The following is a 24,333-nucleotide window of genomic DNA, read 5'->3' on the forward strand; positions in this document are numbered from 1 at the left end:
AACTTGAAAATATATATGCACCCACATGTTCATTGCAGCATTACTCACAATAGTCAAAATAGGAAAGCAACCTAAGCGTCCATCAGTGAATGAATGAAGAAGATGAGGTACACATACACAGTGGAATATTCCTAAGCTGTATAAGAAAATGAAACCTTGCCATTTACAACAACACAGATGGGCCTTGAGGGCATTACGCTAAGTGAAATTAGACAGAGAAAGACAAATACTGTATGATTTCACTAATATGTGGAATCTGAAAGATAAAACATACAACAACAAGTTCATAGATACAGAGAATAGATTAGTGTTGCAGAAGAGGCAGGGAGGGATGAAGGAAGGTGGTCAAAAGATACAACCTTCAACTATAAAAGAAGTCGTGGAAATGTAAATGCCCTGCATTGGTGACTATAGTTAACACTGTACTGCATATTTGGAAGGTGCCAAGAGAGTAGATCTTAAAAGTCTTCATTACAAGAAAAAGAAAAAAGAAAAAAATGTAACTATGTATAATGACCATGTTAACTAGACTTACTGTGATGATCATCTTACAATGTATACAAATTCCAAATCATCATATTGTCTACCTGCAACTGACATAATGTTAACACCAACTCTATCTCAACCTCTTCCTTGCCCATCTTAACACTGGCTAAGACACACCACTGAAGGAAATGCCATAAAGAGAGATACACCAACACTCCAGAATGTCTGTTTTGTGTTAACTGAGCTTGCGAGACTAAACCCTGCTCTTTGCAGTTTAAGCTACAGCTTTTCTTCTTAACCCTGTCCACTTGGGTTCAACAAAACATCAACTGCACCTAAGCAAAATGGCTATAGACCCCACTGCGGCTCCTGCTCAATGCCGCAGAAGACATGAGCATCATGCCTGCACATGAATCCTTGTCACAGCTGGGCTCTGAATCCCATACAAAGAGTGCAGGCCTTAAGAACAGTGTAAACCACTTCCCAGAGGGAACCAGCTGGAGGATCCTGCCCAGATTAAGCCATTACTCACCAGCATAGGGGTTGCCAGGAGGGGCCTTCAGCTCACTTCTAGACCAAGTTTCCCCCATTCTAGACCAAGGGCCTCTCACACCTGCCACAGGACCCCTGCACTGCCTGGTATAAAATGACAGGCTGGTAATTGTTTCATTCTGGAAGGAATGGGAATTCAATGTGTGCAACTGTAATTTACGATGCCATTCCAAGACTTGTAGTCAATGCACCAGTCATGGCTGAGCACAAAGAAAGGGGGCAAAGAGGGCACTTTCCTCTGCACTTGACTGTCACTGTGCGTGGGGCAGCACTGCCCTCCTTTAGCCATGCTGAGTGCTTGAGAGCCATGCACCAAGGGATTGCTCCATCATAACAGTTCCTCTAACTATGCTTTCTCATTCTTTCTTCTGCAGGTCACCAACCAAGATGATTTTTGACTGCTTTACTTTAGCTAATGGATATAACAAGATGTAATGGTGTGAATATGCTTTTACAAATTCTACAAACTGCCTACCATTCAAGCTCTTGATATGCCTGCTCTGAGAGCCATTTCCTCCTCCATCAGTTGAGAATAATGACATAAAATTTGAGGCATGCCTTCTCATGGTAGAGAGAGGGAAAGGTATACAGGCATATGGGTATACTCATGTTATTGCACGGTGCAGATATTGCATTTCTTACCAACAGAGGGATGGTGACAACCCCGTCCTGAGCAGGTCTATTGGCACCCTTTTTCCAATAGCATTTGCCCACTTTGCGTCTTTGTGTCACCTTTTGGTACTTCTCACAATACTTCAAACTTTCGAGTTTGGTGACTTTGAGAGTTTCAAGACTTCAGTGGAGTAAGTACCTGCAGATGTGGTGGAAACAGCAAGAGAACTAGAATCAGAAGTGGAGCGTGAAGATGGGACTGAATGGCGGCAACCTCATGATCAGACCCAAACAGATAAGGAGCTGCCCCTCATGACTGAGCCAAGCACGTGGTTTCCTGAGATGGAATCCGCTCCTGGGGGAGATGCTGTGAAGCTTGTTGACAACAAAGGATTTAGAATATTCCATGAACTTAGTTGATAAAGCAGCAGGGTTTGGGAGGATTGGCTCCAATTTTGAGAGAAGTTCTACTGTGGGTCAGACGCTATCAAACAGCATGGCATGCCACAGAGAAATCATCTGTGAAAGGAAGAGTTGACCGATGTGGCAAACTTCACTGTTGACTTGTTTTGAGAAATTGCCCCAGCAGCCCCAGCCTTCAGCAGCCACCACCCTGATCAGTCAGCAGCCATCAACACAAAGGCAAGACCCTCCACCAGCCAAAAGATGATGATTTGCTGAAAGCTCAGATGATGGTTAACATTCTTTAGCAACGAAGTATTTTTTTAATGAAGGTATGCACATTGCTTTTTTTTTAGACATAATACTATAGCACCTTAAGTAGACTACAGTATAGTGTAAACATAACTTTCATAAGCATGGGGAAACCAATAATTCATTGGACTCCCTTTATTGCAATATTCACTTTATTACGGTGGGCTGGAGCTGAACCTGCAGCACCTCTGAGGTGTGCCTGTATAAAGTAACAGGACCTGAGCGAGTTGTTAATTGCCTTTTCTATGCCAGACACCATGCCAGGTGCTTTCTATTAATTACCGCATACGATCCTCAGGAAGATGCCTGTGAAATAGGATTATCTCCATTTGCTGATGAGAAAATTGTAGCTGAAATACCTAACATTGCTTATTCAAAATCACAGAGCTAATAAAAGGAATATTCAACCCTCCAACCCAGGGCTTTCTGCCAAATGACTACACCAACAGGTTCTTTACCATATATATGCACACACACACATATAGGCACACACGGACGCAAGCAGGTACACACTTAGACACAGAGGGCAAAAATACAAACAGAAGTTTATGTGGCTTTGTGTGTACACACTCGTCTGTGTACACATTCTTTTTGGACTGAATGATGGGAACAGAGAAGGCTGAAGCTCTTCATTTTTTTTTAATGTTTTTTTATTACATTATGTTAGTCACCATACAGTACATCCCTGGTTTCTGATGCAAGGTTCGATGAAGCTCTTCATTTCTTGAAGTATCCGTATGGGTAAGTGGTTCCACCTAGTCTACCCAACAGCAGAAAATCAAGTTGAAAGTGGGCAAAGCAGGCCCTTTATCTGCACTGCCCTGGACTCTTGGCTACCTGAGCTGACAGTTGGCATGCGAACCCCAGGGAACCCTTGAACATCTGCCTACTTGAAGGCAGCAGCTAGATCTGTGGCCAAAGACTTGCTCAGGGTTCTGGGTTTTCCATTCTCCAATGTCCTGTAACCTGATGCCTGTCCTCAGTGGGCGTATGCTTGACCTTCTGAGTCAGAATGCTGAATTAAGGTAGGACACTGCGGTCGAACACAATAGCAGCACTTGGCCTTTGAGTACCTTTAGCCCTGGCACAGAGTGGAAACTCAGTAGGGGTTTGTTGACCAGCTGACCAATTGACTAACCAACAAAGGAGACCGAGATCAGCAGCTCTAGCAGCAAATTCACTTCTGTGGGTAAAGATGGTTTATATATCTCAAGTCTGCGTCTCCTCAGAAGAAAACATTTGTAACTAATTTATCCTTAAACATATCATCTTCCCTAAGGATAGGCAAGAGGCCCTGGCTCAGCAGGCTGGTTGGCTCTCCCGCTTTCCAGATGGCATGGGCATCCTTGAGCTAGATCCACCTGGTAAATTCCACCAACCCACACAGGCACCGTTCCCCAGAAGCTGCCTACAAACACAGGTACCTACCCAAGGCAAGGTACTGGTCTGCTCACCTCATGCCGCTCCCATCATCCTCCTCGGACTGCTGGCCCCTCTCTATTGTATATCCAGCTCTTTCCGTCTGGCTACCTTCTAATATCCTTTAGGCTTCATGGATTTGGCTTCCGCTCACATTCTGACTCTTTCTCCGGCTTGGTTTGACATCATTTGGAGCATCTGTTAAGAAACCCCTAGTTCAGCCATGACCCCTCAAAATCTCACTAAAAAAAAAGGCTCTCTTCCTGTTCCCAACCTGAACCTCAGTCCTCTGAACACAGTACAGGCTAAGGGAGGAGCCCACATGCATTCCACACGCACACAAATGCCAAGAAAAGGAGGAGGCGAGAGTCTTCCAAACATCCCGATTGCAAAGGGAAAGCACACTTTCCCATGACTTGGCAGCTGTACTCCACTGTGATGCCTCCAATTTAAATGTCAGTACAATTTGCCCTTATAAAAACACAGCTCCCTCCCCCCTCCTTCACCAGGGACTGCATCTGTAACCACGGTAACAAAATCCAGGTGCAGCAGCACAACTACTGTTTCTATGAGGATGGAGAGCACAGAGAGGGCAAAAGGAAAGGGAGGTTCTGACATGCATGCATCCTGGGGTCTGTCCATAATCTACTTCTGTCCTCATGAGTCCTGCCCCAGGGAGACTAAGAACACTCCCATCCATTTTACAAGTAAAATTATCTCCTGCCGGTAGTAATACTCTTCTACCTATTCTTCCACTCAATGTCAAAACCTCTATTACATCTAGTTAATTTACCTGAAAGAAATAGTCAATTCCAGGAACAAAACAGTTAAGGCCCTTGGTTAACTTGCCTAAAGCCAGAAGGTCTCTTGGGCAACAGAGCCCTATGTGTTTGAGTGTGCTTTTCCAGTTGTGCTCTCTCTACCCTGCTCACTCTTGCTCTATCTCACTTCTCTCTCTCTCTCTCTCTCTCTCTCTCTCTCACACACACACACACACACACACACGCACTCACACAAACACAGGCAGAGGGAAGGGGAAGAGGGAGAAGATGCTAAGAATTTCTGTTCTTTGATCACTGGACATGACACTTCTGCTTTAAAAATAACTTATTTAATACTAGCATCATCTATGCTTTTGCAGGTATGTTCCACACTTGCATCTGTGTATAGGTGCACATCTCTGCATGACTATATATATTTGTGTGTATGTGTGTACAATAGAGGTTTAATGACCTGCTTAACCTACAGTAAATGGCAGAGTTAGGCATGCTCAGGGTTTATGGCTCCAAAGCTTTCTTTTCATCATACCATGTTGTCTCCCAAGTAGAATTTCAAGGACTACCCAAAAGCAATCAATCAATGAATCAGTGAATCAATCAATCAATCTAAATGAAATCTAGCTGGCATAAAAACACACCACAACCTAGGAAGCACAAATAAGGAGCCACTTCTGTTGAGTCTCTAGTATGGGCTGGTGGCAGTGCTGACCCTCTCAGGATCAACCTGTCTTGGCCCCCGAACAATCTGTGTGCCCAAACATAGGTGACTTTTTCCTGAAGGAACACAGGGAACTCACCAACTGTCAGAAATCCTGGGCACCTTTGAAGAGGTGGGAATATCCTCTTGAGGACAGAGCACAAATGAAAGAAGCCAGAAATAAGGTACCAAGAAAGATTCTGCCAGACTCAAGGTACACTCCCAGAGAGAATCCTTTTCTTGACTTTGCTGGCTCTCTTTGGCACCCAGCCTCTTTACCCATGATACCGTAATACCCACTGATTCTATTTTTGACTTTCAACTTTACCTGTGCTACCTGAGCACTCTGACCTTAACCAGTTCAGTTCCTAACTCCATTATTGACCTATCCTTGAAGCTCCACTCTGTAGACATTAAGACCTGATCACTTCTGTGTTAGGACACAGAAATTTGGATAAACTCAGTCAAGGCCAGGGCTCAGCCCCTACCACCTGCTTTGATCCACTTACCCCATTTTCCACAATGGATACAAAATTGACAAAATAGGACTGAACAACACTAAAAACTAACCACAGAGGTGGCTAAACTTATGTGGCTAAACCATAACAGACATCTATAGAGCCTTCCATCCAATGGCATCATTATACACATTCTTCTCAACTACACATGTAACAATCTCAAGGGTAGACTCTATTTTAGGTGATAAAACAAGTCTTAATAAATTTAAAAGTACTAAGATCATATAAACTATGTTCTACAAATGCAATTAAATGAAATTAGAAATCAATATAGAGAGAAATTGGGGAAATTCACAAATCCATATAAATTTCATAAAACATTCCTAAATAACCAATGATCAAAGGAGAAATCAACACATAAATTGGGAAATGGTTTGGGATAAATGAAAATGAAACATACCAAAACAAATGGAATGTAGCAAAAGAAGAAAGAGTTCAGAGGAACACTTATAGCTGTAAAGATATATATTTAAAAATAAGAATGATACCAAATCTGCAAACTAAACTTACACCTCAAGAAACTAAAAGGAAAGCAAAACCTAAAAGCAAACCAAAAGCAAGAATGAAGGAAAATAAAGATCAGAGAAATAAATGAAACAAAATAGGAAAAAAATTATAGAAAGTCAATGAAACCAAAAGTTAGTTCCTTGAAAACATCAACAAAATTGATTAACTTTTAGCTAGAATAAACAAGAAAAAAGAGAGAAGATTCAAATTGCTAAAATCAGAAATTAAAGAGGATATTACTACTAACCCTACAGAAATTAAAAGGACTACAAAGGAATACTATGAAAAATTATATGCCAATAAACAGAAAACATAGATGAAATTAAGTGAAGAAAAAACAGACTATTTCAATATGCATATAACTAATAGAAAAATTAAATTAGTAATAAAAAAATCCCATGAAGAAAAAGCCCAGGACCCGTGGCTTCATTGATGAATTCTCCCAAACTTCTAAGAGATAATTAAAATAAATCTTCCACAAACTCTTTGAAAAATTTTGAGGAGGAAAAATTTTCCTTCTTATTCTAGGAGGCCAGTGTTACCCTGATGCTAAACCAGGCAAATACATCACAAGTAAAAAAGCTACAGACAAATGTCCCTTATATAAATTCAAAAATCCTCAATACCACACTACTAAATTAAACCAGCAGCACATTGAAATGATTATATACCATGTGCATCTGGGGTTTATCCAAGGAACGCAAGATTGGTTAACATATGAAAATCAATCAAAATAATAAATCATATTAATATACTAATACAATGAGGACACACACAAAAAAAAACCAAACACATAGACCATCTCTATAGACACCAAAAAGGCATTTGACAAAACTTAATACTGTTTCATGATTTAAAAAAAAAGAAAATACTCAACAAACTATGAATAGAATTCTTTAACCTGACAAAGAACATATATATATATAAAAAAACCCCACACAGCTAACATTGTACATAAAGGTGAAAACCTGACAGCTTTGCTTCTAAAGGTCAGGATCAAGACAAGTATATTTGCTTTCATCATTTTTATCCACCATTGCACTGGAGATTTTAGGCAGGGCAATTGGTCAAGAAAAAGAAATAAAAGATAGCCAGTTTGGAAAAGAAAAAGTAAAATTATCTCTCTTTTCAGATGGTATTATCTTGCATATAGAAAATTCTAAGAAGTTGGCAAAAAACTATTAGGCCTAATAAATGAGTTCAGAAAGGTTACAAGATAAAAGATCAATATAAAATCCATTGTATTTCTATACACTAACCATGAACAACCCAAAAATGAAATTAAGAAAACAATTCAATTTATAGTAGTATCAAAATGAATAAAACACTTAATAAATTTATCAAAAAAGGCAAAATGTGAAACTTATTATCTATAAAACATATTTACAAAAAATTAAAGACTTGTATAAATGCAAGGACGTCTGTGTTCATGAACTGGAAAACCTAACATTGTTAAGATGGCAATACTCCCCAAAATCATGTACAGATTCAATATAATTCTTATCAAAATATTAGTGGCCTTTTTTCCCCCCAGAAATTGACATATGGATCCTGAAATTCATAGTGCAAGGGAACCAGAATAGCAAAACAGTCTTGAAAATGAAAGACAAACACTAGAACTTGGATTTCCCAATTTCAAAACTTAATACAGAGCTAAAGTAATAAAGATTGTGTGGTCCTGGCATAAGGATAGATATATACACTGATGGAACAGAATTGAGAGTCCATAAATAAACCAATACATTTATAGGCAATTGATTTTTGCTGAATGTATCAAGGCAATTCAGTGGGGAAATAACAGACTTTGCAAAAAATGGCACTGAGACAATTAGAAATCCACATGTAAAAGAATGAAGTTGAACCCCTACCTCATACCACAAACAAAATTTAACTTAAAATACATCAAAGACCTAAAAGAGTTAAAACTATCAAACTCTTAAAACACAGAGATATATCCTTATGACCTTGGAATAGGCAATAGTTTCTTAGATATAACACTAAAAGCATAAGCGACAAAACAAAAATTAAATAAATTTGGCTTCATCAAAATTAATCACTATTGTGCATCAAAAGACAGCATCAAGAAAGTGAAGACAACCCACAGAATGGAACAGATCATTTGCAAAATATATCTGAGAGAAGTCTAGTACACAAAATACAGAAAGAACACTCACAATTCAACAATAAAAAGACTAATAATCCAATTAAAAATGGGTAAAAAATTTGAACAGACATTGTTCCAAAGAGAACATGTAAGTGGCCAATTAGCACATGAAAAGATACTCAACATCATTAATCATTAGGGAAATGCAAATTACCCACAAGATGCCACTTCATACCCCATAGGATGGATATAATCAAAAGGACATACAGTAACAAGTGTTGGCAAGGGTGTGGATAAATTGGAACCCTCATTCATTGCCAGCAGTCATGTAAAATGGTACAGTCACTTTAGAAAACACTTTGATAGCTCCTCAAAAAATTAAACATAAAATTACCAAATGACCCAGCAACTCTACTTTTAGATATCACCCAAGATAAATGAAAACATATATCCACAAAAATACCTACACGAATGTTCACGACAGCATTATTCATAATAACAACTCACATGTCTGTTAACTGATGCATGAAGAAATAAATGTTGTATATGCTTACAATGGCATGTTATCCAGCCATTTAAAAAACTGATACGGACTACAAGGATGAACCTTGGAAACATTATGCTAAATCAAAGAAGCCAGCCCCCCCTCAAAAAAAAGCCATATTTTGTATGGTAACATTATGTGAAATGTTCATAACAGGCAAATCCATAGAGAGAGAAAGTAAATTAATGGTTGCCAGAGGTTGGGGCAAGTAAGGAATGGGGAGTAACTACTAATAGATATAAAGTTTCTTTTGAGGGTGACGGAAATATTCAAAAATTAGGTAGTGGTGATGGTTGCACAACCTTAAGGATACACGGAAAAGTACTAAATTGTACACTTTAAAATATAAATTTTACAGTAAGTCACCTTTATCTCAATTTTTAAAAAGAATACATTAAATAACTTCAATCTAATCACAGGGAAATATTCAATTTCCCTGCAAAATAAGAAATGTTTTATTTTTTTATAGGAAGGAATGTATTCTTCAAAAACGTCAATGGCATAAAACATCGTAGATTAAAGAATGACGAGTAGGCATAACAACCAAACACAATACCTGATACTAGACTGGATCCTATCCACGGAAAACGCCTTAAGGATATTAGATCAACTGTTTAATTGGAATACAGGGTGATAGATCAGATGAAATAATTACATCAATGTCCATTTCTGAAGTTGAGAACTGTGTTGTAGTTATGTAAGAGAATCCCCTCACTCTTTGGAAATTTATACTGAATTAAGGAGAGAGAGAGAGACGTTTCTTTATCTAACTGTCTATAGAGTGAGAACATGCAAATGATATAGCACATAGAGTAAAAAGTTAATAGATGAAACTAGACAAAGAGTGTATTGTACTATTACACTATTCTCATTCTAACAGTGTATCTGTAAGTTTGAAATTATTTCCAAATAAAAAGTTTTTAGAAAGGAAATAATACAGAGAGTTCAGAGGCTGTGCTTTTGGGAAGAGCCAGTTACCATCTTATTCTCTAGTTAGAGACTTTCTGGGCTGCAGAAACATGGAGGCTTGAAAGTTCTTGCCTAGAAAATTCCTGGAAGAACCTGACATCAACTCTATAAAGTGTGGGTGGAAAAGAGTTTGCCAACTCTCACCTGGTCAAGTCTGAACAACTGCTGGGCAAGGAAAGAGGACAATGGTGGCTCAGCTACAGCTTTACCATTCAGAGGAGAGGGAGTGCAAGTGTTCCCATGGGGCAAGTAGATGTTGTGGGAAGTGCAAATAAATAAATACATAAATAAAAGAATCCCAAATTACTTTGAAAGGATTCTGAATGAGGGGGTGATCTAACAAGATGTAAGAATCCCAGAAGTGTTCTCTCACATAGGGACTGACAAGAGTCACAAAAGGGACGATGTACATCAGAGATCCTGTGCAGGGATTTCCAAAGAAGCCAGAAAATTATGTGTTGAAAAAAATCTTCAGTCAGGCTGTCGAATGCAGCAGAAGGAAAACCAAGCTGACTAGGCTTTGCTGAAATCTGTGACCACTAACCTCAGGGTGCCATCGGGGCTGCTGCAATCCTGCAAGCACATTTCCCAGTCCCTTCTCTTCTTTACATCTTCACTTCTCTCCTCAGACCTCTAGCATATCACTCATTCCTAGAAGACAACCTGTGCAGTGGGCAGTGCCAGGCCCTGTCTAGAGTCCCTCCTACTCCATTATATTGAGTAGCTATGGTGACAACACCCAACTACAAGCCTTCAGCCTAGATTCCTGAACTCCATTTCTCAGACTTAGTGAGTTCAAAAATCAAACTTCTGTCTTCCACCAACCCCCAAATGAGCCCTGTTTCTCCTGCAGCCTTTGCCATTTCAGTAAATGACAGACGCACCCTCGCAGTTACTAGTGGAGTCCTCTAGAGTCCCTTCTTTCTTCTTCATCTCAAATGCTACCCAGAAACAAGCCCTGTTGTATTCACCATCAGAAGATGCAGAATATGACTATTCCTCATTCACCATCCTAGGCTAAACCACCATCATGTGTCACCTAGATGACTGCAATTGCCCCCCAGTTGTCTCCCCACTTCTGACCTTGACTCTCTACAGTCTATTCACTCAGCAGCCAGAGAGGTCACAGTAAAATTTAAGCCAGATCACATCCTTCATTCACACATGCCTCTGCAGTGGCTTCCCCACCTACCCAAGTAACAGCTAACATCCCTGCCATGACCTGAAAAGCCTAACATGACTGCCCCTATCTCCAACCACCTCTCTGCCCCAACATCTGCTATTCTCCATCTCACTTGTTCCCCCAGCCACACTACACATCTCGGGCTCCTTGGATATTTGGTCTCCTTTACTTAGATGTTCTTCCCCATATCTCCCCAGAGCTTACTCCCTTATTCCCTTAGGTCTCTTCCCAAATGTCATATTACCAGAAAGTCCTTCAATGTCTGCTCTATAGAAAATAGCAAACCCATTCTCAGAAATCCTGATTCCTCTTTCCCGCTTTACTTCTCCCCACAGCCCCAATTTTACTTAGATATATCATATTTTTATTAATATGTTTTTCCTTGCCTACATGAACATAAGTTCCATGAAGCGAGGGACATTATTGTGCTGGTTCATACCCAGAGCCCAGAACAGTGTTTGGCATGAATTAAGAACATGACGAATATTTGTTGAATAAATGAGTAACTCCATCCTCCGTGCCCAAATCCGGGAGGACCCAGAGGCAGCGGTGAAAGTGGGAAGGGTAGAGCGATGCTAGTGAAGAGTTAAAGAACAGCCATGGCCCCCACCCTGACACTGATCAATGAGCAGAATCAGGCCTGAGTAGAGCAGACAGGCTTTCCTGTATATGGGCAGGAGGTTTTGACTTAAGTTGGTCTCAACTTGTTAATATCTGAAGACAAGACTATTCTAATATCTGAACCAGATCAGAAAGGCTGCAGGACTTCTTTGATATGATCCTATGGTGGGGAAGGGAGAGTTGGCAGAACAGATTTAAAGGCAGTGTGGGAGAATACAAAAGCAATTTCATATGCTCCCTACCCACTGCAGTCCATTTAATAAACCAGGTGCCCTTTCTCACTGCTGATGCAGGAGATAGTGCAGAAGGAACTGTCGGGACCAAATCGGAACACAAGCAAGTCCCCGCTGGCGTGGCAAGATTCCTCTCCTTAAAGAGGGCTATAGCATCTTGCACAGTGTGAAATAAAGCCATGTGTGTCAACTGAGTCCATAGGGGCAGGGGCCTTTCCCATTCTGCATTCGAGGCAAAGCCAGGATTTACCAACAAAGCCCTGAGTCTATCTTGAGCCTCCATGAGCTGCAGGCAGTTACTGGGGCTTTGATTAAAGCATGATAGCCTTGAAAGTACCCTAGAGAGGAAGGGCTGATCATCTAAAAAAAAGCATGCTCCAAATGTGTGAGAAGAAAGGATGGCATGAGGAAAGGGTATACAGATGGGAATCTACCGCGTGTACAAGAAAACTCAAGCAGCATAGCATACCAATGAAAGAAAAGGGATGTTAGGAGTCAGAGAGAGACAAGAAGGGCTTGACCTGAAGAATATCTTTGGGGATCAGTATTCTTTAATCCATCTTATGTGACTGTACATCCTGCATAGCTCCGATGAGTATGCCCTTTATATCTTCACCAAAGTCACTAAAAAGTGGGTACTGCAGGAGAGCTGGAGTTGGAGGATGCACTAAGTCCCTGGAAACCTTCCTCCAAGTTGACCTCAATCAGTTAATGTCAACTATGGAGTGGACAGTCAACACAGCCCCCTTACCATCCTGGCTCCAACTGGTATTTTTCAATTTTGTCCATTGGAAAATCATAAGAGGCCCTATCAAAGGTCTTATTTAAACCAAATAAAGTATTTTTGCTGGGTACTGCACTTCTGAAAATCTCAGTGACAGAATCAAACTCTCCATCAACACACATGCAATGTGTGTCCCATACTTACATCATCATTCAGAGGGAGCAACCCACACTTACATAATATAGGACTCATGTACTTAATAGTGCTTACAACATGACAACACACCAGCCAGTATCGTAAGAGCTTTATAGTTACAAAATCATTTCATTCTTACAATATTTCTAGGCACAGAATGATTAAGTTGCCCAAGGTTAAACAGTTAGTCAACAGCAGAACAGGGTTTTAATCCCCAGCCATCTGGCTCCTAAGTCAATGTCTTTTAAAGCCAATTAAGCCTGAGATATAGATGCTAAATACTGATTATACAGCAATCCCTTTTTCCTTCTGAGCTACCTTCCCTTGAAGATGACTCTACTCCAACTGATGTCCAAGTTCTCATCAGTCTGGGCGTTGCTTTGTCCCCCTTCACGAGCCTTATTTGCCTACCTTTATACCTTCTACGCCAAGAATGGCCTTTCTTTTTATACTCCTTTGCAAGACATATCCACTACAGCTCTCTTCCACCCAAGGTCAATGCCATGCCCTTGTTTTTCACTGTTTTCTAAAGGCTCTTGAATGCTTTGTACTGCATTTAAAGGTTTCTTTTTTTTTTTTTCTAAGATTTTTTAAATTTATTTGACAGAGATAGAGACAGCCAGTGAGAGAGGGAACACAAGCAGGGGCAGTGGGAGAGGAAGAAGCAGGCTCCCAGAGGAGGAGCCTGATGTGGGGCTCGATCCCATAATGCCGGGATCATGCCCTGAGCCGAAGGCAGACGCTTAATGACTGAGCCACCCAGGCGCCCCTGCATTTAAAGGTTTCTTTAAACTCTGAGCAAACAGGCTAGACTGAAGCTGAGTGAAAGTACAGTTAGTTCTGACCTTATAACTAGATTCTTGGGATCTCTGGAGGTCCAAAGACATTATAATAATTACCTAACTTTTTTTAGGTTTATAGCCCCCACAAAAGAGTTGCCTCCAAACTGAGATTCTAAGAACATTTGCAGACCTCAGTAGTAACAGCATGACCAATGTGATAAGGCAAAGGTCTACAGTCATTGGACAAACTGTTATGGCTTCGTCTGTTATCTAGCACTGGGCTGGGCTCCACACAGGATAGTCCTGAGATTGCTATTTCAAAAGCCTGGACTGCTGACTCTCTAGGCTATAAGTCATCATAAGTCCCCCATGGAAGCCAAAAAGAGGAGCTTAGATGTTCACTTTATCTACAGCAAAAGCCCCATGAAAATTAAGGAACTAAAATGATTCACAAAAGAATAAACATAGCATATAGAAACAATGGAAAGCTCTAACATGGTAGGTGGAGAGGATACCTGGTAGCTTCCAACCAGCCTCCTAGAACAGTTGTCTTCAACACTTGGTAAGTAAGTAAATAATCTCCAGTTGCGGGCTCAAGTAGGGACCTCTAGAGACAATTCATGAGACCTAAGCCATCCTATGGTTGCTCCGTTATTCACAAAAATAAAATGTACTGGGGCACCTGGGTAGCTCAGTCAGTTAAGTGTCTGACTCTTGATTTCAGCTCAGGTTGTGATCTCAAGGTCATGAGATCAAGCCCTGCGTTGGTCAGCAGGGACTCTGCTTGAGATTCTCTCTCTCCCTCTTCTTCTGTCCCTCCCCCACCATGTTCACGCTTGCTTTCTCTAAAAAAAAGAGAGAAAAAGTACAGTAAAGGTCATGGAAGAGTCCTCCTGACTCATTATGAAAAAGGTACAGCACAAGCTCCAATGTGAGTGTCAAGGGGATCCCAACATTCTGTGGCTGGCTGACATGCCACCAGAACCAGCCTGAAAGAGGATAAGCTGCCTTCCCACTAGGAGAAATGCCAAGGGCTGAATGCCTGAAGCCACAGAGGAAATCTCTCATACTCTTAACACAAAGGAAGCAAAGATGAAGGTGAGGACAACAAGGAGGAAGATGAGAGGAGAGGGAAGGAAGAGATGAAAGGGTTAGAGAAGAAAAGAGATCTTCTTCACTTGGGTCAAAATATAATTATAAACCATAGTCAGAAGCTGATAATTTCTCTTCCTTATTTCCCTTTTCTCATCCCAATGACCACCTTCCTTCTCTTTTTTACATAGTGAATTGTTGTTGACCTCTTCTTTGCTTTCTTTTGGGCTTAGATTATCATGGCCTGAATCATTTCCCATTGAAAAGTCTTTGCACTCCGGTTTCCAGTGAAGCTGAATAGACACTGTGAATACATAGTCAAGAGCTTGGAAGTTGTTGCTCCTCTCCTCACAAGAAAAAGGCTGAACAAACTGAAAATCAGCAACTCTTCTTAGACTCAGCATAAAATGCAGGGCATGGGGCAAATTGCTTGCCCCAAATCTGGAGGATGAGCAAATACAAAGAAAGAAGTCTTACCAGGAAGGAGCCAGAGTCAGAGCCTGGTAGGAACACTTAAAGGGTACTTTGACTAGTTTCTGGAGGCTTTGTGCAGACCAGCTTGAGAGAAAACCTGCTAGGGGCCCACCTTTTAGGCAATGGGGTAGGGAACAACTTCATGAATTTTAACTCCAGGAACCCCACCAGGTTACCAGGATGAAAAATCAGAGAAATGTCTTTTCATGCTTCAGGCAGGAGAAAGGAAAATAATCATTTTGAAATGCCCCCAGAGCTTTCTGTTCTTTTAACAAAGGTCTGCCCTCAAGGGAAACCATTTTAGCATATCTCAACCAACGTGGGGTTTACCCAAGCCTAACCAGCAAAGAGGAAGGGGAATATCCAACTTTGGCTACCTCTAGTCTTCCTGTGTCACCTAAGGGGAGAAAGGAAGGAGCTGAAATGCACTTGTCAAGGTCATAGCACAGTGGCACAGGACCATCAAAATACTGAGACTTTCTCATAAAATACTAGAAGGCTTCTTTTTCCCCCACACCACCCACACTTAACCACACACCAACAGGGCTCCTCTATAATAACAGCAGATTACAGCTGAGAAGAACAGCAAGGCTCAGGTTCTGTTCCAGAAAGAGTCTGTGGGGAAACTCAAAAACAATTTACGAACACAAATAAGGACATGAGAGGAAATTTGAGCCTCTGACATCTAAAACTACAGCACATAGTAAACAAACAGCCTAACTTCCAGCCAGATAAATATAAACTTCATACTAATAGCATATTTACCTCATTTCCTTTTACCCAATACAACATGTTCAGCTTTCAAAAACAAAAACTACAAGGCATTCTAAAAAGCCAAAAACAAACACTTAAAGTTTAAAAAAAAAAAAGTCTGAAGGTGCAAACCAAGCATCAGAACAAGAATCACATGTGGTAGATATTTTGGAATTATCAGATTGGGAGTTTAAAATGACTATGATTAATATGCTAGGAACTCGAATGAGAAAAGTGGGTAACATTTAAGAACAGAGGGGTAATGTAAGCTGAGAGATAGAAACTGTAAGGAAGAACAGAAAGGAGGTGCTAGAAATCAAAAACACTATTAGTGCCTCTGACGGGCTCATCAGAAGAGTGGACACAGCCAAGAAAAGCACCAGTGAGTTTGAAGATACGTCAACAGAAAAGTCCCAGAATGAGAAAAGAGAACAGAATATCCAATACCATGGGGCAATTATAAAAGGTGTAACGCAGGTATAATGGGAATACCAGAAGCAAAGAAAGAAAAGAAGAAACATTTGAAGATATCATGGTCAAGAATTTTCTAAAACTCTAGTGAGAGAAACCAAACCACAGATCCAAATGTTCAGAGAACACTAAACACAATATATATATAGAACACTACAGCTGCATATTTCATATACAAAATGTAGAAAATCAAAGCCAAAGAGAAAATTTGGGAAGAACTGGGGAGTCGGGGGACATTAGCCTACAGAGCAACAACCATTAGAATTACATAGGACTTCTCCTCATAAACCATGCAAACAAGAGAGGAGTGAAATGTTTACAGTGTTGAAAGAGAAACACCAAGCTAGAACTCTGTATCCTGAAGTGAAATCATGCTTCAATAGTAAAGGAGAATTACTTGCTCAGACAAGTATTGAGGGAATCTGTCACCAGTAAGCCTATTCAATTTGAAAAGAAATTCTTCAAAAGAAAGGAAAATGACAGAGGTGGGAAACGCGAATCCATGCAGAGAAAGAAAGAGCATTAGAAAAGGAATAAATGAAGGTAAAGAAAACTTTCTATTTTTCTTATTCTTAGTTGATCTAACAGATAGCAGTTTGCTTAAAATAATAAGAGCAAGGATACAGTGGGTGATTGTAACTGACATATAAGTGAAATGAATGACAGCAATGTTATAAGGGACAGGAGGGAGGAATTTGGGACTCTCTTGCGAGGCAAAGTACCACCTGTGAAGTACTGTAATGTTACTTGGAAGTGGATGTAGAGTAGTTGTAAGTGTATATTACAGACTCTAGGGCAACCAGTAAATTAAGAAACAAACAACTTTATAAACCCATTATTCACACGAGCGCTTTCCAGGTAACAGCCTTCTGCCCCACCCCAGGATTTCTCTCAGAACCCTGGAGTACGTGAATTAGGAATAGAGGAAAGCTGGGTACCTGGGATACAAGGACCCACATCAATGACGGGATCCCAGACGGCAATGGGGGAAGTGGTGTGGGATGCAAAGGAGACCAAGGCTGACCAACCCCATCCACAGTTTCACAGCCTCTCAGATTTGATCCAGTCCAACCCCAGCTCATGGATGGAGCCTAAATGTCTGCAGATTTAGCCAGCTTCATGCTTTCTGTACCCTTCTCCAGCACTTCCCGAATCTAACAAAAGCAACCAGAAGCCACCCTGAGTAAGGCCAACACCTCCGTGCACTGCCCAGAATCAGAGCGCAAAGACTTCCCTGCTGGTACTTGGAGCCAAGGGCTCTCACTCCTTCCTGGAGGCAGCCCCTGGGCTTGCACACTCAGTCCCCGCCCCACTCACCTACTCACAAATGGAGCCTGACAATTCTCCTCCTTCTCTTCGGCGTCATCACATCTCTTGCTACTAAATTATTCACAAATGTGATGTTATTTCTACCATATTAAAAATAGGTATATTAAATAACTTCCTTTAGTCTGCGTCCCCTTCCAAGTATTGCCCCAGTGTTCTCCTTGCCCTTTACAATAAACTAATAAAAGTAATCGTACGGACTTGCCACTTCTAATTTCTTTCCTCCGGTTCTCTTTCAGATACACTGCAACCAGGCTTTCTACCTCTGCCACTTTTGTGAACGTCACCAGTGACCTCCAGGTGGCCAAGAACAACGGTCAATTCCCAGTCTTCCTTTGGCTCGACCTTCGCTTTTTATCTACACCCCTCTGTTCCTGTTCTCATCCAGGACGGTGGATTTAGACTCCGCCCCTATTCACAGCCCCAGCCTAGACCTCCCCAACATCTAGACTCACATCTGCAGTTGTCACTGCGCCTCGCTGCATGGACGCCTAAGGGCAACTCGAACTTAGCCAGGCCTAAACTGCGATCCTGCTTTTCCCGGGGCCTTTACCAGGGCAACCACTGGCAGTTCATCCTGTGAGTAGCTCAGACCCACGGCTTAGCCTCATCCTTAACTCCTCTGTTCCTCTCACTTTCCACACCCCATCTATCAGCAAATCTGGTTCGCACTCCTTGAAAATATATCCAGAATCTGACACATCCTCCCACACTGACTTGTTAGCACCCTCGTCCTAGTGACTGTCATTTGGAAAATTTCAGTAGTCTCTTACCAGATCTTCCTGCTTGCAGTCTTGTGGGCCTACCATCTACTTACTCTCCATGTTTTAACCAGAATGAGCTTATTCAGACAGGCTCCATGGTCACAGATTTGGCAACTGCTATTTCCTCTGTCTGGACCATTCCTAGACACCGCTTACCCCCTCACATCCTGAAGTTCTTGCTGAAATACTCTTTCTCAGAAAAACCTTCCCTGGCCATCCTATTTAAAGTGGACTCCCCACTCCTAGCATTCCTTCCTCACCCTTCCAGCTTTATTTTTCTCCATAGCATTTACCTACACACTGTTTCTCTCCTTTATTTAGTGTACAGTCTGTCTCTCCATGCATCGTAAGCTCCAGGAAGGTAGGGATAGCTCTCTGTTTTGATTACTGCTCTGCCCCAACTCCTAGAATGATGTTTGGCAAACAGGTAAGAATAAGAAGACATTCATAATAAATGCTAAGTATCTGTTGAATTAATGCTTCAATCCTTTTGCTACTTAATCCTGCATGCCTAACTCTATTCTTCAAACATCTTCCATGAAATTTTCTTAACATTTTCTTGGAGATTTCCGGCATCTTTTAAAATTCAGACTACAAAAAGCTGACAATTTCTTTGAATCCATTAGCAACCTCTAGTCTTTGCAGAAAGCTAATCACAGACATCAGTTACAATTGTAAATGAAAATTGTTTCCCTCCAATAAGATTGTGCTGTTGATGTGGCATTCCAGGAGGATGCTGGAGCAGCCTGCTTACCTCTGCAGTTCTAGAAGCTTCTCCATGTTGCAGTGCCTGCAGGCATTCCCCCAAATTATTTAAATCGGTTCCCAGTCATCTTTGGTGCAACTCCAGAGTCTTTTCCAAATATAGCAAACACACACATATAGGCACAGAGGAAAAATTACGGAATTAAAACAGCTTAGTACTTCTTAGCAAATTCTATCAGAGTCTAGGAGCAAGTGTTTCCAGTACAGCCTGCGGCTTTGCAACCATAGTTTTAAGTTCCATCCTGCCTTCACTCACAGCCCTCCAAAGAGTAAATAAAATTTCATAATAATTGCTCATAAAAAATTTTCTCACCCAAATTAAAAACAAGTAAGGCAATTGCCCAACAGAAGAATGTAATAATTAAAATTGTATTAGTATGGCCTAATTTCCATTCCCAAAGTGTCCCATATCATTTTATTATATGGCATCGTTCTTTTTTCTTTTCTTTTTTGTGAGCAAAGGAAACATGAAGTCAAAACATATCCACTCATAGGGACACAAAACCCAGCTCCCATTTCCCAGGATGCACGCAGCAGCAACCCATCATGGAGTGCCCCTTCGTGTGGAGCCTTATTCTACTGGACATACCATGGACTGGTTCTACCAGTGAAAAAGAAACTGGCCTCGGGGCCCAGGTCCTAACAGATGCCCCTCTCCTGAGCACAAAGACACTTCTAAAGTGCATTCTATTGTGTAGACCCAGATTTCTCTCAGAGAACTCCTAGGAGCCATGGCTATGAGCAACCCAGCCAACTTTTCTCCATGTGGCCAGGAGTGCCGGCCATCATCGAGTCTGACTTACCCTACCCCGAGGCTGAAAATTCTGATACAGGCGGAATACCTGTAACCCCTCTTCCAGAATTGTTATGAGGAGACAATTACCCTGTCTTTAGTAAGACATAAAAATTTTCAACACATAGACTCTTATGAAGTTTTTTTTTTAATGTACTTCTTTAAACAGGATTCTAGTCATCCCAATTTCAGTTTCTGAAGAGGTGTGATTTGGTTGCCATATTTCCTTGAACAAAAACAACTGAAAACATTTACCTTTACATATTATGGAAGAGACGGCTGCCCCGAGCTTTCATTGACTTGTTTCTCCTGGCTGCCACACTACTCACCCACACCTGTATATGCAGAAATGGGTTCACCACCATGTACTCCCTAGAGCCACAGCATCAGCCCAGAGAGACCAGCCTCTGTGATCACTGAAACTCATATTCCATCATCAAGAAATTCCCCAAGGGCTTTGGCCTTTGAATTTTTGGTTTCCTTCCCCTTTCTTAATTTAACAGAACCTCTTGCTTGTTCACTGTGCACACCAACGATCCTGTAGCCCTCTCAGGGGTGTCTATCTTTTTCCCCACAGGCCTTTTACCACCGTGCCTGGAGGTAAGGTCAGGAGCCTTCATTCTCTTTGCTGAAACACCTCCTTTCTGCCCTCAAAAACTCCAGCTCTACTGAAGCCCAAATCATCAGACTTTACCCCCAGTGCTCTTCATCATTGTGGACTTCTGCTAACTCATGCTCACTTCTCCTCATTTATTGAAGATTTTGGGCCCTGGATTAGTCCTCCTTTTCATCACTACTTACATAATTATTCTTGGAATACACATAGCTGGTCCAAGCAACAGTCCGTCCTCTCAGTGTCTAGACATCCTTCACTCCACTCATCTTTCCTTCCACGCTGCTGTTACCACTTCCAAACAATCTCCACTTCACGGATCCCCTCTCTGTCTAGCCTCTACCTCCGCACTTCCCTGCTCACTAATTTTGGTATTGCCATTCCTGCCATTCTCTCATCTTACTGGGATCTGGAATTCTTGATCCTTCCCCCTTTTCATTGTCCATCATGGCCCTCATGTCTTCACTCTTCCCCTTGCCTGACTTCGAGTCCATAGTACAACACATTTACCTAAATCTTTTGTAAACACCCTTAATCTCCCGGCACCTCTCTGACTCCATTATATTTACTGGGGGGGAAAAAAGATCTATTACTATCCATATATCTTCTGCCTTCACACGCACCCTGAAGCAGCTCAACCAGGAGTTGGCAAACTACAGTCCTTGGACCAAAGGTGGACCACGCCCTGTTTTTATAGTTTTATTGGAATATAGACACAATCATTCACTTACATATTGTCTATTTCTGTTTTCACACCACCATGGCAGAGTTAATAGTGTGACAGAAACTGTATGGTTCACAGAACCAGAAATGCTTTATTACCTGTCCCTTTACAGAAGAAATTGCCTAATGCTGTGTCAAACCAGTAATTCTCAGTAATGCTCACTGGCCTCACTTTTGGTTTATGTCTTCAAAACGCAAGTCAATATCTAATTTTAACAGCCATGACTGCTACATTCCCTAGTATACCTTACCTCTTCCCACTCTCACCTGATGACCTCACCCCAAAACAGAGACAGAAAACACATGCAGTCAAATAGAAGTGATTTCACCTTGCATCACTGAATTCATCTCCATCTCCTACATCACCTCTTTATCTTCCTCTCTCTTCCATCTTCTCCAATCATACATAAATATTGTCCATCGTAAGAAGAATAATACAATTTCACTTGACCATGCATCCCCTTCTAGCTTCTGCTCATTTCTCTGCTTGCCTTCATTGAGAAATTCCACACTCACTGTATCCACTTCCTGCCTCCCATTTTCTCCCCCCTGCTTGGCAAAATGGCTTTTTCTTAAGGCACCTAAGACATTTATACTGCTAAACCCAACAGTTTATGCTCAGTTCTTCTTGTACCAGGCATCTCAGAAGTGCTGCAGGAGGCAATTTTGAAGTCTTTCTTGAAGGATCATCTTCTCCTGGGTCCTGGGGCTCTACCCCTGGATTTCCTCCTCCCTCAGTAACAGCTCCACCCCAATGTCTTTGCAATCTCCTCATCCACTGACAGATCTGTGTTAGTGAGCCCCCGAGTTTTGCTCTTGACCTTCTTGCTCTCTGTATCTCCCCTCTCAGCCTAAGTGAGTTCATCAAGTCTCACAGGTGTAACTTCTCCAGGCTCTTAACTCCCAAACCTATCACTCCATCCTTGATTTCCACCTTGAGCCAGATATCCAACCATCAGACACTTTTACTTAGATGTCTACTAACCACCTTGAACTCGGACTGGCCAAACATTAATTTCCACACCCACCCCCTATAGCTGCTCCTCCCCAGTCCTTCCCTTTCAGAAAATGATAGGACCATCCGCTTAGTTCCTTGGGCCAAAAAACAAATAGTTATCCTTGTTCCTTTCTTCCACAGTTCACATCCAAACCTCTATAAATCCAACTGGTTCAATGTCTACAACATAGTAAGAATCACGTCACTATTGACCATCTCTGTGGCTACACCCTAGACAAAGCCACGAGTGCCTCCTATCTGGACGAAAGAGCAGCCTCCAGCTTCCACGCTTGCTATTCTCCAGTCCATTCCTCGCATACGGCCAGAGTAGTCATCCTGCACTGCAAACCAGATTGTACCATCTCCTCACTGAAAACTGTCCGGTAGCTTCTCACTGACATTAAAGTGAAACCAAATTCCTTAACGTAGCCAAAAGGCCCCGTGTTATTACATCCCTGCCTCTATCTCCAAAATCCTTCCCTTCCCCTTGCTCCTCTGCTCTGTCCACCAGCTAGAAGCTTTCCTTCCATCCTTCTAAGCTGCCCACTTCCTCTCATCAAGATCTTCTTAGAATGCTTCTCGGCTAGGTCTCTAAATAGCTGTTTTCTTCTCAAATGTCACACTTCAGAGAGACCCTCCTTGACAACCTGAGTTAAAATGTCCCCTTTCTCCAATTTCTATTATTTTTCTTCATAGGACTTACCAATTCCTCAGAACATCTGATTTATATGCATATATATATACACATTTATATACGTGTGTGTGTATATATAGATATATATAGATATATATACATTGCATTTTTTGCATGTTTATTTTCTCACCAAATTAGTCACTAGCTCCTAGAGGCCAGAGATTTGGTTATTCTTCTACCATCTGCCTAACGTCTAAACCAGCACTGAAAACAGAGGAAGCTCACAATAAATATTTATTGTCTGACTGACAAATGTAATAAAATGTAAAGTTGGTTAGTTTGACATCTAATCCCAAGGAAGTTACAATTTATAAGATTATTTTATATTCAGATGATGCTTGAATTTTCTAATTTTGTTGGCTCATTGACAGAAATATCGCAGCCTTGAAAAACCGCCGATTCCTACTCTCTCAGGCAGTTAAGACTCAGGAAGAAAACCACATATTTAAAGTGACATTGACCCCGCATACACATGTATTTATCCCGACCAGGTGCAAGCCCTCGCAGGCACAGACACATTTAACGCCCCTGAAAGCCGATTTTTCCCCTTGAGACACAGTGACCATTTAGGAGAGGTACCGGTTCCTTTAACAAATAGACCATATAATCACGAATTCGCTCAACATTTGTCATTCTCCCAGCAGTGTGTTTCTTTAACCCAATATTCTTCTCCATATGATTTTTCTCCTACATTTAAAACAAACACACATGAAAAGTTACGTTTACAGAAATACACAGTCAACGATTTTAAACGGTTTGCGCCTCACCCATCCTCACGTTAGTGGAGCTTTGGCTTGCTAAATCCGTACGGAGGAGGATCCAGGAGACGAAAGGGATAGAGCTGTTACCCGAGGCCTGTTTCTGCCCAGGACAAACCCATCAGGCTGACGAGCGGGGTGAACCCTTAGAAAGCCCTGCCTCAAGCACAATGTTCCATGTAGGCTTCGGGGCCTGAGCCTGTCTGCGCCAGTCACCGGGCAATGCCGAAACCTACCCCCCGTCGAACAGGCCCTAAAGACTTAGAGATGACGATGCCTCTTAGCCCTCAGATGCATCAGCTGCCCTGTGGTACCACTTACTTTCTGGAAGGCACGGATGCGCGCGCGCACACACACACACACACACACACACACACACACACGAAGCTCTACACACATTTCCGGGGCCTTCATCTGCCATCTCTGCAGTTACGAGCCTTTCATTTCCGAAAGCCTCAGATCATACCAGAG

General features: G+C 41.6%; 1 long non-coding RNA gene across 1 annotated transcript in view; it reads right to left on the reverse strand.

Moving 5' to 3' along the window:
• LOC123001333 (uncharacterized) overlaps nt 1–23,062 on the reverse strand; it is a 51,024-nt gene extending 27,962 nt beyond the window's left edge. The window contains exons 1-3 of the long non-coding RNA XR_006410130.2: nt 19,274–23,062; nt 3,819–3,981; nt 1,681–1,849 (exon numbers count right to left, since the gene is read on the reverse strand). This is a non-coding gene — a long non-coding RNA (uncharacterized LOC123001333). The remainder of the gene's footprint in view (nt 1–1,680; nt 1,850–3,818; nt 3,982–19,273) is intronic.
• Between the last annotated feature and the right edge of the window lie 1,271 nt (nt 23,063–24,333).

This window comes from Ursus arctos, unplaced genomic scaffold (genome assembly GCF_023065955.2).
Source record: "Ursus arctos isolate Adak ecotype North America unplaced genomic scaffold, UrsArc2.0 scaffold_7, whole genome shotgun sequence".
NCBI classification, from domain to species: Eukaryota; Metazoa; Chordata; class Mammalia; order Carnivora; family Ursidae; genus Ursus; species Ursus arctos.